This window comes from Palaemon carinicauda, chromosome 25, assembly GCF_036898095.1.
Source record: "Palaemon carinicauda isolate YSFRI2023 chromosome 25, ASM3689809v2, whole genome shotgun sequence".
Classification (NCBI taxonomy): Eukaryota; Metazoa; Arthropoda; class Malacostraca; order Decapoda; family Palaemonidae; genus Palaemon; species Palaemon carinicauda.
In genome coordinates this window covers 20,829,383-20,849,508 of record NC_090749.1, presented here as the reverse complement: position 1 = coordinate 20,849,508, position 20,126 = coordinate 20,829,383, and positions in this window count along the sequence as shown.

Genomic DNA, 20,126 nt, shown 5'->3' with positions numbered 1-20,126 from the left:
TTTTTTATCAGTAAGTCCAATGGCCCGCAAACTATATACTAGGTTATATACTGCAATAAAAGGAAAACATGGGTATTACACAAAATTTTTTTTCTTGATAAACAAAAATACATATGCATAAAATCATACTGAAAAATATAGCATGATGTAAGCTGGTAGGCTTACAATAACCTATACTAAATGAAAATAATCTCACATTTTTATTATTTCAAATTAAAATTAATAATTAAAAATATTGTTTGTTGCTTTACATGTATGCAATGTTTAACTACTCTCAGACTGTTTGAAATCATACATTTATACAATATGAAAACTGAGGTAATCTTCATTAATGCCCTTGGCTAGATTTAAACAATTTTCACCTTTTGATTTCATGTTTGATTTGATAAATGATAGGGAGTCTAACAGTTCAGGTCCCATCTTATTTCTCTTTTTTGCTTTAGCATCGAAAATATTCGTTCTGTTTAAGCATTCGAGTGAGGCAATGTTAAAACAAGTCAGGCCAGAAATGCCATATTCTTGAAAACAAATTCATCTGAATAATTCTTTAATTGAGAGAGATACACCCAAAATTCTTCATTGTTTTTCTTTTTTAGCATTTCACACCCATCTGAATTCAAACATATAGAAACAAATCATTCCACTCTTTTTGAATTTCATTAACAGAGCCTACAAGATGCTAGTACTTTTTGGCTAAAGTATCCAAATTTGGCAATTTTTTCCTGACCTCGATATCTAATGCTACCTTGGAGATTACAAATTTCATTTCTGAGTACAGAGGATCAAAGAGAGGTAACCGTTTCACAAGTTCCGTGAATGCTGTTTGATAAAAGGAAAGGCACCTTTGTCTGAAATGATTGTTATCTTCCAAATTCTTAGTAGCAGCTAGCAATGCCTCACATTCGTATCCTAACTCTATTTGATTAAGCGGAATAAGCTGGGCTTCATTATTGGGATCAATTCTGCACAAATCGGATAGATATTGGGGTTTGATAAAGTTCTTACAAATAAGTCTTGTCATTCTTATGCTCTCATCTTGTAGTATACCAATCAAATTGTTTTTACTTTGAAAAAGAGCATTTAGTTGATTAAAATATCACAGCACATATTTAAAAAATGTCAGGTAAGCTTTTGTAAATGGATTGTTAAATTCTTTCGTTATAAGTTCTGCTGAAATAACTTTATCTTCTATCTGGGCCTGAAAGAATAAGATCTTTAAAACTTCCCACGGATTCAGTATTCGTTCAATGCAGTGCTGTATTGCAAGCCATCTTGTATCAGCAAGTCTAAGCATTTTGAGTCTTTCAGCAGCAAGATATTCCTGCAATTCTGCTAGCTCTGCCTGCCTTTTTGAGCTGTGACTAAAATATGAAGTAATATTTCGAACGAAATCTTCAATATTTCTCGGCAAATTATTTCTTACTTTGCTAGCCACTATATGAAGCGAATGACATACACATTTTAAAGTAAAGAAGCTTTCATCTGCATCTCTTTGCAATTTGGTCATAAGGGAGTTATTTTTTCCTACCAGTACACTTGCATTGTCTGCTTCCATGGCGATTTTGTTGGTCAAGGGAATACCTTTGTCTACAAAACATGACTTTCCTACTTTACTAAGAGTCTCGGCATCACTTTTTAGATATATCTGTACCTTCATCTACTAAAATGGAGAAATTTTTCTCTTTGAGAGTCTCAATCAATTTTTTCTTGTCAGCTTTTGCAATAACATTTTTAATAATGTAAGAGCATTTTGTTTTCTGTAAAGAAACACCTTGGATGACATCACAGTTAGGTATACCAATTTCTAAAGCATCTATTAAGTGATCAATAGTGTTCATAGATATGTTGTGTTCAGCAAATACCTCACTTAGTATTATTTCTAGCTTCTTGATATCATTCTGTGTACTTCTAGTTCCTTTACTAGATTTACTTCTCTGAAAAAATGAACCTGCAGATGGCAGACATTCAATTACTTTAACTGATCTCTTGTGCAATTCCCTGTTACTGTGTTTTCCAACTCACTGTGTCCTGCTGCAAGTTTACTATGGCACGCTTTGTAGAGGGCATGAAAAGGGTCATCCTTGACTTCAGTTAACCATCTACGAAATTCATCTTTCTGAAATCAGAGCCATAGAGAATCATGGATAATATAACGTAAAGTCGATATTGGCTTTTTATACAAGGAAAATAGAGCTATTTCTCATTTATATGTCAGCGGCACGAACAATTCTATATTCCTACAAAATACAAAGAGAAAAAGAGTAAATGAAAAATTTAAGTAAATGAGTAAGTCTTTGCTTAATTCCTTCACAAACTATGGACTTATCACGGGTGTGTGGGTGCGAGTGTGTGAGTGTGTTGTGTGTGTGTGTGCGTGTGTGTGTGTGTGTGTGTGTGTGTAGAATATTTGCCTATTTCCAAAAGGAAAGTAAACTGAATTCGGTTACTGTTCCCCTCCCATCGAAAACAATTAATGCCTAGTTCAAATAGCCTAGTAACAGAAATCAATAGATCTTTGTGAGTTAGGCCTAACCAAAGAGCCTACGTATACCTACCTGCCCTAACTTATACCTAGTTTATTATGTTTCTTGTATGATCATAAATGAATAGACTATTGCCACACCATGTGACCATTCATTGCTCCCTTGCAAAACTCCAATAGACCTATTCGAAATTATCTCGATCTAACATATACAGTCTCACCTAGCCATTTTAATATTTTGTTGAATTGTAAATAACACACTGTCTTTCATAACCATACCTGTAACCATTCTTGTCTAAATTGCTGCTTTCTAGGAGGGGATTTTTCATTTTTCGAGAGTTCTCCTCTCCTCTGTCTTACTTTTTCCGGTGTGCTCGGTCCAGCTTTATCCATAATCTAAGAGTATTCAGTCAGTCAATTAGTCATAAGCTAGAAAACCGTCCTCACAAAAACCTTATGCAGGTCTTACATGAGCGTACTACCACCACCACACTGTCAGTGACACATCCAGATTTCATACCACCCGGGTAACATTATTATTTACATGTGCAAGACATGTTCATTCTGAACGTTTGTATTATCGGAAAATGAGATTTAAAAAAAAGTGGGTATTGCAGTTTATCATATGGATTTTATAGTGGTATAGCACTTAAGGTGAAGGGCAGTTAGACGAAAATTTATATTTTCATAAAAATGTTTAAAAGTCTCTATGTTTTTAGAAATTTTGCAAGCGCGTCCCTACGTCCCTACGGCAAGAAAAATTAGTTAAATGTCCCAACGTTTAGGGACATGTCCCTACGGTTGGCAACATTGGTTCTGAATGAGGCATATATAAGTACCGAAAGTATTCCTGCAGCTCCAGGTAAAACCAATTCCAAAGAAATCCTATGGTCTGGCATGAAAAATTAGATATATACAAAAGAATTAAGTGGCATTCATTGACTGTTACAGTCAACAATTCTAGGTAATCCCACATATAAATAGGTACAGAAATGTAATTAATTACAAGCTTAAATTAATGAGTTACGTAAATTAACCCTGGATAGGTACGGTGGGTCGTTTGCGACCCCGAGCGTAAAAAAAAAACAGGTTTTTCTCACGTGACTCACCCCTGTGACTGAATTTGTGGGTGATCGACCTGCAGGAGGTGTCTCCCCTACACGCTCTAGTAGTGTCCAGATGTGCATTGCTGTAGCTGTACTCCTTCCCCGATTTCTGAGACGCGTCGGGGTCGTTCGCGTCCGAGTTTACCCTTCTGAGGTAGTTTGCATAATTATCAAAGTTATTACGTATTATGAAATTGTCGTAGAATGGTGCAACTTGTATAGGTTATCAGTTGTGGAAAGTCTTGGTGGATTGTTTGGCTACCATGTGCATGTTTTTTTTTTTAGTTAAAATGTCGTTCATCACCACGAGGACCATTTTACCGCGAGTGCCCCTTTTTCATTTTTTTTCATTTTTTTGCCAAGTCATTTTTCCGTAAGATATTGCCAAATAGTGTCGTAAAACTTTTGCTTGTTTAGTGTTGGAAAGTGTGTCTAGATGATCTGGCTACCCATGCATGACTTTGTTTTTGTCAGATACGACGTAGTTATTGGTATATTGGGTATTTAACTGCGGTTACCAATTTCTGTTTTTTTTTCAATATTTGTAAAAATTACTACGTAGTAAGGAATTGCCGTATATTATTCATTTTTTTTTCATGTTTATGTGTTAGAAAGTGTGCCTTGATGGTTGGGCTAACACGTGCATGTCTTTTTTTTTATCTGAGATGTCGTATATTAGAATGTCGGGCATTTTACCGCGAGTGTCCCTTTTTAATTTTTTTTAATTTTTTTGCCAAGTCATTTTTCCGTAAGATATTGCGAAATAGTGTCGTAAAACTTTTGCTTTTTTAATGTTGGAAAGTGTGTCTAGATGATCTGGCTACCCATGCGTGATTTTGTTTTTGTCAGATACGACGTAGTTATTGGTATATTGGGTATTTAACTGCGGTTGCCAATTTCTGTTTTTTTTTCAATATTTGTAAAAATTTACTACGTAGTAAGGAATTGCCGTATATTATTGATTTTTTTTTCATGTTTATGTGTTAGAAAGTGTGCCTTGATGGTTGGGCTAACACGTGCATGTCTTTTTTTTTTATCTGAGATGCCGTATATTAGAATGTTGGGCATTTTTCCGCGAGTGCCCCTTTTTATTTGTTTTGCATTTTTTTGCTTAGTCATGTTACCGTAAGGAATTGGCAAGTAGTGTCGCAAAACTTATATTTTTATAGTGTTGGAAAGTGTTTCTAGATGATCTGGCTACCCATGCCTATTTTTTTTTTAGCCAGATATGGCGTATATATAAGTATGTGTTCGATTTTCCTGTGATTGCCATTTTTTCGTTTTTTCCCATTTCTTTCAAAATTACTACGTACTAAGGAACTATCACAGAGTAATATTTCATTTATATGTTTATTTGTCGGAAAATAAGCCTTGATGGTTTGCCTAGCACGTGGCTGAAATTTTTTTTTTCTGAAATGCCGTATATTAGAATGGCCATTTTTCCACGAGTGCCCCTTTTTATTTGTTTTGCATTTTTTTGCTTAGTCATGTTACCGTAAGGAATTGGCAAGTAGTGTCGCAAAACTTATATTTTTATAGTGTTGGAAAGTGTTTCTAGATGATCTGGCTACCCATGCCTATCTTTTTTTTAGCCAGATATGGCGTATATATAGGTATGTGTTCGATTTTCCGGTGATTGCCATTTTTTCGTTTTTTCCCAATTCTTTCAAAATTACTACGTACTAAGGAACTATCACAGAGTAATGATTCCTCTAGATGTTTATTTGTCGGAAAATTTTGTTTACTTTTTTTTTGATTGAATATCATCAAATTTTTTTAGCTAAAATATTGTTTTACATTTTTTTTTTCGATTTTATTTCCCTTCAAAAAAAATTTTTTGGGTCAGAATTTTAATTTTATAGTCGTAAAATAATCGACAATTATCCAGCAACCCACCATACAATTTTTATGCATATCCAATAATAATTAGATTAGTAAATAACACCTTGAAATTGACATACCCTTCCTACATTTCAAGTGGCAGATTAGGGAGTCTGAGTCAGTGTGGTTGGCGGCCATTTTGTGGACATATCCGAAGCGTAAGCTGCCCTATCTATATATATTCTTGTTCCCTATAGAATTTGTGATATTTTGGTATATTTTTACCTGCATAAATATCATATTATATATTAAATATATGTATTTTTTTACGAAATTTCCAAGTACTCAAAAAATTACCTTTAGATATGGCCCCTGATATAAATGTAATTTACAAAATAATGAAGATTTTTTTACATATTTCTATTTTAGGATAACATATGTTTATTCCCTAAAAAAATTAGCCACTTCCTATTTCATTTGGGTACCCAAAAAAATTCATGAAATTTGGACAATTTTTTTTGGCCAAAAAAAGTTACCCTTTTTTTCTCATTTCAGATCTTCACCTCCATGGGTCTGACTTCATCCAAAATACATCAAGATGTGTCCTAAACATTCAAGAATCAATTCCTAAAAGGATTTGTGTATATATGTATAAACTTTTTTTTTATGAATTTTTATGTCAGGTCTTTTTTTTTCTACTTAATTTTTTAAAATATTTATAATAAATAGTTTTTCTGCAGATGAGTAGTATTTATCTTTACAGTTGTTTTAAGCATTCATTGAAGTTTTTTTTGGCAAAAGAAAAAGGAGGTTACTGCAAAAACTGATTTTTCAAGAATTTTTTTTGGCGTCGGGGTCGTTCGCGTCCGAGTATACCCTTAAAGGGGTGTCCGAGGACCGTACCTATCCAGGGTTAACGAGTTACTTAAACACAAGTCAGTCAGTTTAAACATCCAATGTTGCATTACCATTTGGCACAGAAAGCAGCCAAGCGACCCCTTTTACTAATCATTTGTATTTTGCATAGCGAAAATGCCCATACCAGAGCTCAAGAACACCTTTAGGGTAGAACTATCTAGCTAAAAATGCTTGGTTATAGATTTGCCTTTGTTCGTTAAAGGATACCACAAATATTACGTCCTAATACATCTCTTTGTCTATCAAAGTAGGGACTTAATCATTCTCCAATGTGGTCTTAAAACTCCGGTTGAAGCAGGACTCAGGGTCAGAAACTTTCCATTCTCGCCGCCTGTGGCAAGTGGCATAGGGCTGCTAGGCTTGGCGCCTATAAGCCATGGTGTTAGGTGCTAGGTGATAAGTGATAAGACCTTGCTAACCTGGCATAGATAAGCCAGGTATTCAAAAGATAGAGATAGGTGTTTGCTAACCTGGCGTAGATAAGCCAGGAGTTCGAAGGACATAGTTTCAATAAAGTAATAGGCGAGTAGACTGCTGGACCATCTTAGTGCTTGGAAAGCAGTAAGGAGGCTCCCCAGCTGCTATTTGTGCAGGCTAGTACTTACATAAACAGAGAAAGTTTCTGCACTGCTCTACTAATAGGATAGATAGGGCCTCTCCCATTCAACTGTTCTGTTTCAGATTCTGTTTTTCATCTTTCTAACTCCTACTATAACTTTGTCTGGGTCCCTAGGGCTTAAAGGGTTGGACAACCCGATCAGGCACTCTGTCTATCTTCGATATCCTCCCTTCCAAGGACTTGTCCTGGAGAGACGTTAATGACCTTTGTGATATTGAGTTAGAAACTATGGGTGCAGGAGAAGTTGAAATGCACCCGGAATAGACCCTCTGTATCACCGACCCCAGAAACGAAAAAGGAACCAAGAGGAAACTGACTCTGATAATCAGGATAATCAGGAATGGACCCAGATCAGTCGACGAAAGAAGCAGCCCAGAAGGAAAAATCCCAAAAATGACACCAGGCCCAATGTACAGCAAGATGGCGAAAGAAATAACACCACTGTTGGGAATAGAAACCAGACAACTCGAGAAAATAAATCCTATTTCTTCAGTGTCTTTGCTGTTAACTCATCAGAGGCCTTCAAGGCTATTGCAGCCTTCGAGCAGAGGCATAGGATCCTTCAAATAGTTGCTAAACCCAACAGACAAGGCCAGTGGACCATTTTCAGCAGGTATGCAAGAGACCTGATTACCTTGAGGAGCACCTCCGACATCAAACTACAAGAGCTCAAGGAGGAAGAGAAGAACAAGAAGGCAGTTGTGATTGGCTACCCAACTGACATGATGGAGAGCCATCTTTTGAAACTGCCTTACATCACTGCGGCAGAAGGCGTGACTAATAAGGCTGGCTTCCTAACCAAAGCCATCCTTGTTACCTTCAAGGGGCCTCACCCCAATAAAGTAGACTTAGGCATCTTTGGAAGTTTCTGGGTCAAAAAGTACTACCCAGATCCCCTGAGGTGCTACAACTGCCAAACATTTGGCCATCATAAAGACCAATACCAAGCAAAGGTCCCCACTTGTGCAGTGTGCAGCCAAAGGCACCCTACACAGGAGTGCATCGACAAAAAGGCAACAGGCATCCCTACAACACCTAAATGCCCAAACTGCAAAAAGGGCCCAAACCAAACTGGCCTGGGGATGCCCTGAAAGGGTAGGGAGGGTTATTGCTGCCCTCCCTAAAGAAAAAAAGAGAAGAACCAAGAGGAACGATGCCCCCCAAACCTCTACCCAAAAGGAGGTTCTACTCCCAGGAAGAACTGAAGAAAAGCTCTAGAGCTAGGTCCTCCTCTAGAGCCTCAAATTCAACATCTCAGGCACCAAAACCAATGCCTAGGACTATTTTCATTAAGACCACAGTCTTAAGAGAAAAGCTAACCGACCTAGTCACACTGGCTGTGACTGGAAAAAACAATGCTGAAACCATAGCTGCCAGCATTGAACAAGTCCTCATGGGTTACATGTCCAGGCCCAAGTCCTCCCCCCCCCCCACATTCTCATGCTATCCAGGAGATCACCTCTCATACCTCAAACTCCACTCCTACCACTCCATCACCTCAATCACCCGTACCTTCCTTATCTGCTACACCAGACCCAACCCATATCATCCCACTCACCCTATCTACCTTCGCTTCATCCACTCCCACTTCATCCACTCCATCCACTGAGGTCAAGGCAATTGCCTTTGCCCCTAGGGACCCGAGACAATTCTCTTCTACTTACTCACAGGAATAATAGTCCTTAACTGGAACTCAGCCGGGGTAAGACCGAAAATGTCCTCCTTGATTGCAGTATGCAAAACAGAAGATATAGATGTAATCCTGTTACAAGAAACATTTCTAACAACAGGAAAAAAAATCAGAGTAGCAGGCTACAACGCCTATACTACGCCACAGATAGGCACTGACAAACACTTAGCCACACTATTCAGAACCACTATACCAACAACAAGGTTACAAAACCCACTAGCAGTAACAATAACATTGCTGAATCAAAAAGTAGACATATACAACATAAACAGAAAAATAAACAGGGAGGACACAGGAAAGCTACAGCTGACACTTATATGTGGGGATTTTGATGCACATCACCCTATACTATCACCCCCATCTATGACAAACCCTTCAGGGGAACACATAGCCTTCACCCTGGAGGAGTTTGAAGGAGTCGTCCCTCTAAACACAGGGCCACCCGCACACTTAAGAGGAGGCAGACTATATCTGACCTTTAGCACAACAGCAATAAGACACCTAACCAGATGGGGAGTGCACTCAACCCTGATTAGTGACCACTTTGCCACAGTAACTGAATTGGAGATGCAACAATTACCTCCAATTCCACCACCTCCACAAAAATGGAATCAGGACCTAGCAGTCTGGGTCTGCTTTCGACTACCCATAGAGGAATGGGCAGTAAGCTGCAATCCTCCAGAGGACGTAGATCAACTAGAGAAAGACCTAGTTGATGCCTTTCACAACGCAGCTAACAGAGCTATGCCCCTAAAGGCAATAAGAGGTAATCACACATACAAGGACTCTTGGTACTAATGCCCAGAAGTCAGGAGACTAAAAACCTGACTAAACAGGGTCAAGAAAATATACAGAAGAAGATCCACAGTAGAAAACAGAGAACTACTGCATACAGTCAAAAATGAAACAACAAAGAATCCATGAAATAAGAATAGAGAAATGGATGGAATGGTGTTCAAACTTGCCAGAGTACACAACACTTACTGATCTATGGAAATGGCTACACAGAGTAGCCAGAAAAATGAAAATTCCAATTGCAACACACCACCCACACCCACAAGAGGAGGCAGTCGGAATTGTATGAGCCTTTGCAATCAGGACACTGTCAGCTAATCTTTCCCCTGAAACCAGAAGGCTACAAGAGCAACTGGCGCCAGTCAAGTGGGAAGAGATCAACACAGCCTGCCAGCTACAGGATGACGCAGACCACCCATACACAGTCGAGGCACTGAGAGGAGTACACAAGACAGGAAATGATACCATGCCAGAAGCAGACAGGATCACCTACACAATGATCAAACACATGGGTCCAGCAGGAGAAACTGCATTTCTGAGGTTAATAAACAAAACACACCTTGAGCACACAAGGCCTCAAGCCTGGAGGCAACAAGACACGCAGCCAATCCCCAAACCAAAGGATCCAGGAAATCCCAGACTAATAGCCTTAGTATCTTGTATGGAAAAGACAGGAGAAACAATGGTTCTGAAAAGAATGCAATACAAAATTGGCCCCCTACACAAGCAGCTATATGCATATCTGGAGGGAATTGGTACTTCTGAATGTATCACTGATGTTTTAAGCTGCATAAATTAAAAGAAGGCAACAATAGTCTTCATACCATTTGAAAAAGTTTTCCAGCTTCCAAACCCAGCAGCAATGCGGCAATCAGTAGCCAAAAAAGGAGTTAAAGGTCACCTACTAGCATGGACTAAAAACTATGTGCTATGAAGGCAAGCTAGAGTCAAATTCCCAGGAGTTATTTCCACCTTTCACGAATTGGAAAATGGCACACCACAAGTAGGGATTCTCAGCCCCTCCTCTTCAATATTCTCATGGAAAATATAGCCTCACTCCAACTTCCTGAAGGAGTAGACATATTTATCTATGCAGATGATGTATGTGTAGTTGCTCGAGGATCAGCCATGATGATCAAAATGCACAGAGCACTCAATGCCATCAGCCAAAAGTCCAATGAGCTTGGACTGAAAATAAACATTGGCAAAACAAAGGCTATGTCAATTAAAGCCCCAAACCCCCTGCACCCACTCACAATAAGAAAGGAGCCCCTAGAATTGGTGGACAAATACATATACCTGAGAGTTTTAATAGACAAGCAACTCATCTTCAGGGAAGAAGTCAAATATCTCAAGGAAAAAGTGGATGCCAGACTGGCAGTCATAAGATATATGACGAAACTCAATGACGGAGCAAATGAGTATGTCCAAAAGAAATACTATCTAGCCTGTTCCAGAGTGCTAGTGGAATATGTCTCTCCAACACTTACAAATCTAACAGATACACAAAATGACTCAGTAGAGGTAATTGAAAACAATGCCATGAGGCTCATAATAGGAGCTCCAATATGGGCAAGACTGTGCAACCTAAGGATTGAGACTAGACTACCATCCCTTGATGATAGAATTGCACTAAGAAATGCAAGCACAATTGCAAAGATGTTCCTCTCAGAGAGAGACTCTATAACCAAAACAAGAGTAAGAGAGGAACTGTTAAAACACCCTGAGGTTCAAAACCAAAAATCTTATGGCAAAGAACATAGCAACAACATAAAGAGCCTGAGCCTAACCGAAGTTATCCTGCAGCTAAGTCAAGACACAGCATAGGGTGCACAGCATATTCCACTTTGGAAAAGCAAGTAGCAACCTACAGATACACCAAGATACCAAGGGCAAAGGAAGATTGCACAATGGAGGAACTTGGAGATACAGCTCCAGTGGTAATCCGCTTAGCAGAAACAACTGGGGCAAATATCTACTATATTGACGGTATAGTAGACCCTGGAACCCAAACAGTGGGAGCTGCAGTTTTCTCCAGCAACTTCAGAGCCTGCTGGAGGACATCCAACAATGTCTCCACCATGCAGACAGAGCTTGTTGCAATACAACAAGCACTAAAATACTCTATTGAAAATTAGGAAGGACCAGTAAGTTATACATACTGATTCATGAACCTCAATGCAAGCCTTGCAACAGGAAAAAAAATAAAGAAAACAAGGCCCTGCTAGCTGATATCAAATCACTCCTATATCAGTAAAATGAAAGAGTTAGACAAGTAACTCTAAACTGGATCCCCAGTCACATCGGGATACCAGGGAATGAGAAAGGACCTGACACATCCAAAGTGTACAGGTGCACATACAGTCTGCACTGCAACAAATTAAAAACAAAGTAAAGGCACAACTCAAAGACATCCTAATCAAGGAACTACACAAGCGGATAGAGAATGGCTCTGACTCTGCCACATTGTACAAATAGGCCACGGAGCTAGAACCTCCACCCATAGACATATACACCCCAAGAAAACAGGCTGTTTGTATACACAGGCTCAGACTGGGATAGAAGGCTAACTGGGAAATCCTGGACAACATTCAGAGACCTTGTGATCACTGTGATGTCACACCACAACAGGCCCTTCTGCACTACTTACTAGAGTGTAGAGAAACAGCACAGCTGAGAGGTGATCTATGGGTAGACACCAACTCACCACAGGCCTGGCAAGCCCCGGCTACACTGGGAAAAACAATTGTTGAAAACATAGACAGACACACAGAATTGCTTTCAAGACTACCTCCACCAAGGTAATGACCTCAAAATTTGCATCTAACCATCTCATCCCCTCACCATAAGGCCCTATTCATATCATCTTCTGTATTTCTAAACTTAACGTACTACTAAAAGCTTTCTGCAGGGACCCTATGGAGTAAAGGGTTGGACATCTCAACCTGCATCCTTTCCCCTACTATTCAAAAGCCTTACACCCCTAACTTTCTAACTACTTCTATCCGTGAAATGAGGGTCCTCTACTACTACAACCATCATCCTTACACTGTCCACCCTCCACAACTATCTCTACTACTGAAAACTTTTCAAATTTTCTCTTATGTGATAACCAACCTTAAATATCTTTACAGGTTACCAACGGGCCGACCAAGGGAATGGCCCGTGCCAACAACTGTTGGCTTCAATCCATAACAACAATAACTTTCTCCAAAATAGCTAGTGTACGAGTTTTATGGACGACATGACCAGTTGAATTTTTTTAATAGGTTTCGAATGAATTTACAAAGTTTAAAATTTCTTGATTCCATAAATCAATGGTGTCAGATCCGGTTCGAAGGACCACTAAAAATCAGAATTTAAAGTAATATATAGGAAATGATTCCGAAAAAACCTCCTTGCTCCAATATCTGAATTCCTGGCTTGTAGAAATAGTAGAGATAAAGTTTTAATTTGATTTATATCTTGAAGGGCAGCATTGAAATAAGTTTATATTCATTAAGAAATAAATTCACATTAGAGCTGTTAACATAAATATCTCTAACCGACAAGAATTAAGTGATTCCTTTTGCAATGATGTAAGTCAAAATAAGAGGTGTTAATTTTCCCTCTGGAATCAACTTGAAAGTTTCTAGAGACTGAGATGAAAGAAAAGAGATTCAGTTTATAACCAATTGTAAACAACAAAAGAGAGAATTTACATCTATTACTAATAGTGGAGTCGTTTTGTAGTAACTGACTACATTGATGTAGGCGAGAGGTTTCATTCTAAAAGAATTTTAATAAGGTTTTTCTTATACTTACAAGTAGATATTATTCCTTACAAGTAGATTCATTGGAGATGCATCATCACTGAAGGAAGGAACCCAATTGTTACCACTTGACCTCCAATTGCTTTGATTGGAATCAAACTAAAATAATGAAATCCCAGTTAAATCTGGTTCTCTTTGGGCGATGCAATAAAGCACATAGGATTGTGCAATATGGGGGAGGTTTCGGAAGTTATCATCAAGAGATGATCAATTAACCGGGTCCGACTGATTCAGGTATATAGACATCTAGGTAGGCTACAGACAGTGTTGCCATTTCAGGTTGATGGAATAAGTTGCAAGCTTGATACTTTAAATTTCCTTTTAGATAGAATTTCTTTGGGTGAAGTTTTACAGTATTATATATTATGATTTCGAACAGAAAATACATGTTTTCCTGCGTGATTTGACCGAATTTGCCCCTCATCTCAACCGTAAACAAACAGAACAACCAGTTCGACTAACTTTAAGTAGCCGAACTGGTTGCTGTTATTACGGATGAAATGAAGGTGAAAACCGGTTAAATCATGTTATTTTCTGCAGGAAAACACATATTTCCTATTAAAATGTTTAGATATAATGTCCTTTGTTATATATATTCTGTGAAAATTTTCAAATATAAGGACTTTCAAATTCCGTGTCACCTCACTCACGTATGTACAGTACTGCGAACACTAACATTAGCAACGTTTCCAATGTTACACAGCGTTACCAACGTTACGAGGTCATTGCTAACATCAGTAATGCTACGGTAATATTAGCATGTGTATTTTAAAACATTTTTCCATTTACCCTTTACACAATATATAAAGAGGTACAAAAAGGGTAGAGAACCTAACAAACCCACCTAACCTAACCTAGAAGTTCATAACATTAGTAACACTATATATAATGGTTCTTGTTTTGCCACTAGCTCGCTTACGCCCGCAGGAAAATAGAATATCAAGCTTTTAGGTACTGGCAAGTGGTAATGTTGAGCTGCGCACGCTAACATTAACAATGTTACTCTAACATGCAATGTTACGTTAACATCAGCAAAGCTAAATATAATGGTTTTTGTTCTGCCACTGTCTCGCTTACGATCACAGGAAAATAAGACAGGAAGCTTGTATGCACTGGCTAGCGGTAATGTTGAGCTGCGCATGCTAACAAAATAGTAAAACTAACATATTAAAATTAAATAAATCAATGACTTACTTTTACGACTGTGACGATGAAACATTTGGGTCACAGGGGTGTTGTGACTGTGAGTCTAGGGCAACATAACTTCTTTGTCTTAGTTTAGTACTGCACTTGGAACACTGTAAACATTGGGCTATTACATTACGAAATTTAAGAAAATTATTAACATTGGAATTCACCAAAATACTTTCACGTATGGATTACTGCAGTCGTTAGAAGTTTTTAAAACTTCCATCGTACAATACGCAAAAAGATGTCACTTGAACTAACAAAGACCTTACTTGGACAAAGGTTGCCACGGAAAAGTGTTTGTTGGAAGGTGTGGGTGGGGAAATAATACCTCCCCCCCCAAGTGCAAACTTTCCATACGTATGTGTTCGTGATTGTTTAATGGAAAAGCAACGGAATCTAGAGAGTGAACATGAATGAACCAGAATAGGAAATTTGTCCAGAGCAAGTATTTATGTGAAATCTGGGAGTGACAAATTAATAACAAAATGTGTAAAATTAATATAGTAAAATTAAATAGAATGTATGATAAATAATATTTAATAGGCATATAAAATGCGGTGATTTTATAAGATATTGGATAATAAAACGAGTAATTCTTGGGTCAAACGTAATATGTAAACAAGGGTATTACATAAAAGGAATGATATAGTTGTACTGGATCAAGTGATATACTTGAATAAAACGGGTAAACACGAATAGATACATTTCACGGTTGGAGAAGAAGAAATCCTATTGGTGGAGGAGGAGCCTATGCGCGCGTTTTGGCGCAGAAGGATGAAATCTGCTGTGTATAAATGAACTAACTAGAGGAGCAAGAAACAACAAGTAGAATGACAAAAAATAAATGAAAAACACTGCTAATGTTAGCATGTTACGCTAACATTGCCACAGCTCAATATTACCGTATTTTTTCACGAAACATAGCCTTTGTAATGGTGCCTCCAAAGTTTATCCAGTTATACTGTTTTGTCTTTTCTTTTTACTTACTTTGATGGCTGCTTTTCTGGTCCCATACAGCAAGGGAACCCCAATCTCTACAGGACCTCCACTGTCATTTTATCATATTCGTTCAGAATACTTAACATTTCATGTCTCATTTGTAACAGCGCCTCCAAAGTTTATCCAGTTATACTGTTTTGTGTTTTCTTTTTACTTACTTTGATGGCTGCTTTTCTGGTCCCATACAGCAAGGGAACCCCAATCTCTACAGGACCTCCACTGTCATTTTATCATATTCGTTCAGAATACTTAACGTTTCATGTCTCATATTCTTCATTTATTGTTAAATCATCACTGTCAAAAGACTCATGAAATAAGAAAGACTTCAGTTTCCTCTTGAAAGCCTTGATGTCTTCAATCATTCAAATGTTTCGTGGGAACTTATTATATAGTCTCAGGGCCGCATATTTAATGGCTCTGGAGCCTACAAGCCTCCGTTTATTATAAATTCAAGAAGGTAATGTATAGAGAAGAAAAAACTTGTATTTCCATTATATACCATTTCCCCAGTATGTTTTCCCCACTCAAAGCCGTGAGTTCCCACTGGGGTCCCCCATTATCGTGGGATATATATATATATATATATATATATATATATATATATATATATATATATATATATATATATATATATATATATATATATATATATATATATATATATATATATATATATTATAAATAATTTATAACATATTTGTTTTTGATGTTGTTAATATTTGTATATGACATGTCTGTTTTGACGTTATTACTTATTTCAGAATGATTTATTGTTAATTTGATCTCTTCATTTATTTATTTCTTTATTTCCTTTCCTCACTGGGCTATTTTTCCCTGTTGGAGCCCCTGTATATATATATATATATATATATATATATATATATATATATATATATATATATATATATATATATATATATATATATATATTTCTGAAACTATTCCTTTGCAACTGGAACAAGTGTCATTTTCAAAGAGGGCGGAATTTTTTCTATAGGAAAAAGTATATTTTTTTTATAGGTTACATTGCCCTGTAATACAGTACAATAATACCTTTCTTTGAACTATTTTTGTCTAGCTACGTTGTGAATCTATATTCTTGTAATTTTCAACAGGCTAGTATATATATATATATATATATATATATATATATATATATATATATATATATATATATATATATATACTGTTATCAAATGATGTATGAGTGAAATGGATAATATTATGATCTTTTCTGATTCAATGCTACAAACTGGAGAACAATATTCGGTCATTTCAAATCTAGAATGAAATGTAAAATTACTTATCAGTCATTGTATCACAATCAATTAAGATGGTTTTTACTATTATGAAAATATTTTCCAAGAATTTAAAATGATTATGTATAGAAATTTGTTTCTGTAGAAAACACTCTTTGGTTCGGGGTATCTTAGGGAAAAAATGGTTATACTTAGTAATAAATTAGGTGGAATGGGCCGGGGTTGGAAGCCAGGATAATTGTTGACAACACCATGCTCTCCATTCACTCCAAAATAATGCAATCTTGCAGTTCTCTTCTCCTTGCACAGTAATTAGCTGGTTATTTAAATTCTGGGAAAGCAATAATTACCAAGATATGTTGAGGAAGGGGAAAGGGGTTATAAAAAGAAAATAGCTGTTTCCTCACTAAATGACTTAGAACTGACATGTCAACATAGTCAAGCAAACAGAATTTGTGATGCCAGCGCACATAAATAGAAGTTCGTGATGCCAGCGTACATTTATTATACTGTATATTCAAAATATACTTAATAAAAAATTGAGTGATTACTCAAAAGTGTCACTATTTGTAAATTGCATATTTTATGGACACTTGAGTAAATTAATCCATTTTTATTAAATCATATTTGTCCTCCATCCGCCGCTGGTACGAGGACTTTCCCTCTGTAAGTTTAATTTGAACTCAAAACTATTAGTAACTTTGTCAGACTGTAATCGCACTGGCAATTTATACATTTCTGACTTCAGGGAGATACGTTCCCCACACGCTCTTATGCTGCAAGCGACTAAACAACTCACGAGGACATATGAACCCATTAAGGGTTTACAATAATAAAATGCGTTACGAGCAACTGAAAGGGATGATTACTGACGGAGGTGTGTGTGTGTGTGTGTGTAGATTGCCTTACCATATGTAAGACACAGGTGAGAGGTAACGGAGGTGGATAATCTTGATCCGTCTCGTTCTAAAACTTTGATTTTTTTCTTACACTATGTATGTAAAATATCGATAATTTCTTGTATATGTCTCAAGAAAAGGCAATCAATCTCTTAATGAATAAATATAAAAACAAACACAAAATTTTAAAAGGCAATAATATGCAAAATTGTTCATGAGTACATCATTACCCAGTCACTCTCCACACATATAGTTCCGCTGGCTGATATTAGCCGGGAAAGCTCCATCACCATCACCGCCTGTGAGTCAGCCACTGATGAGACACACCTCTCCTACATTTATAATTCTCCTGACATTCGCGATTGCACGAGAATCTACGTGGCCTGGTGGCAACGTCATACTGACTCAAGTGAAAAGACCAGCGTTCGATTGTCCCAACAGACGAGGGAAATATGTTTTGTTTCTGCTCTTATTAATAATACTTTTATCGTTAGGCAAGGTGCATTTTGATTAGTTAGAAGTTCGTAGCTAAGTATAATAAATAATAAAGTGAAATTTTTATTGATTAATTTTACCTGTATTCTTTGTTACTGTTTTGATTCAGTTTATTCTTCTGCCATCCTTTCCAACCTTTGGTTTTGCAATCTCTGATTTTCCCGATAATTGAATCTTGTCTCAACACAACATTTACATAATACAATATTATACCATCCAAGTTTGAACTTCCAAAGTATCAATAAGTAAACTCCTAGACTTAAGAGGAACATTCAATAGTATAATTACTGTTTTCACTAAAACTTCTCTAAAACTGAGATTAAGCAAAAACAAAAAAAAATTACCCGTTGTAGAAGCCTTCACTATAAGACACAAACTGCCTGTTTGTCTAAACAATAAGTTCCTTTCTTAGATATTATTATTATTATTATTATTATTATTATTATTATTATTATTATTATTATTATTATTATTATTATTATTATTATTATTATCATTATTATTATTATTATTATTATTACTATTTGCTACGCTACAACCCTAGTTGGAAAAGTACAATGCTATAACCCCAGGGGCTCCAACATGGAAAATAGCCCAAACTTGATGAAACTCATAATTATTGTCAGTAAACGTTCAGTTTATTATCAGTTACCTAAAAACAAAATGGATTTTATAGGAATTTGTAAAGGTCATAAATTAAAGTAAGTTTTGGTCGTGAGCTTTAGCCCAAAATGCTTCGCTTCCCCATCGGTAGTAACTTAACTCTCTCTCTCTCTCTCTCTCTCTCTCTCTCTCTCTCTCTCTCTCTCTCTCTCTCTCTCTCTCTCTCTCTCTCTCCAAAGTCTTGTATTACTTGAGATTATTATAATTATGCTCGTATTATGTAGATCTGAAGTATCTCTGGAACTTACGTATGCTGTATAGGCTCGACCTATTCCTAACTATCCTCAAAACCTGTAACCTAAATTGATGGGGCCTAAATTACCTAGGTCTTCCACCTCCTCCCCCTTATTATTATTAAAATTATTATTATTATCATTATTATCATTATTGCTAAGCTACAACCCTATTTTGAAGAGCAGGAAAATAGCCCAGTGAGGAAAGGAAGCAGGGAAAATGGAAATATCTTAAGAACAATAACATTAAAATGAATATCTCTTATATAAACTATACAAACTTTAACACAACAAGAAGAGAAATTAGATAGAATAGTGTGCCTGATTGTACCCTCAAGTAAGAGAACTCTAACCCAAGACAGTAGAAGACCATGGTACAGAGGCTATGGCACTACCCAAGACTAGAGAACAATGGTTTGATTTTGGCTTGTCCTCCTAGGAGAGCTGCTTACCATAGCTAAAGAGTCCCTTCTACCCTTAGCAAGAGGAAAGTAGCCACTGAACAATTACAGTGCAGTAGTTAACCCCTTGGGTGAAGAAGAATTGTTTGGTAATCTTAGTGTTTTCAGTTGTATGAGGACGGAGGAGTATCTGTAATAAATAGGCCAGACTATTTAGTGTATGTGTAGGCAAACGGAAAAGGAGCTGTAACCAGAGAGAAGGATCTAATGAAGTACTGTCTGGCCAGTCAAAGGCTCCCCATAACTCTCTAGCAGTAGTATCTCGATGGGTGGCTAGTGCCCTGGCAAACCTACTACCAATATTAACTTTGTAGGTTCCATTATTTGGTGAATATTAACTAAAGGATTTTTTCTTTACAGAATAACAAAGCATTTCTGGGAAAAGTTGCATGGATGCCAGTCGATTGGTAAGTACAAGGTTGCTTAAATTAAGATTCTTAAACAGTAGTATTAACGAGGGTTAAAACCATATACATACTCATTTATCCCCAATCTATGATTGTATTATTTAATGACATGCTGATGCTGGAACATCTTACTGAAGGTGGGCTATCTTGTGTTAACAAATATTTCTTTGATAGAACAAATTAGCGCCTATGCTAGCCGGTGTCCGCCAATGTACATACCTTCCAGATTCTATCAAAATATATAGATGTTTCAATGGGAAATTAGATTTGTGTTCA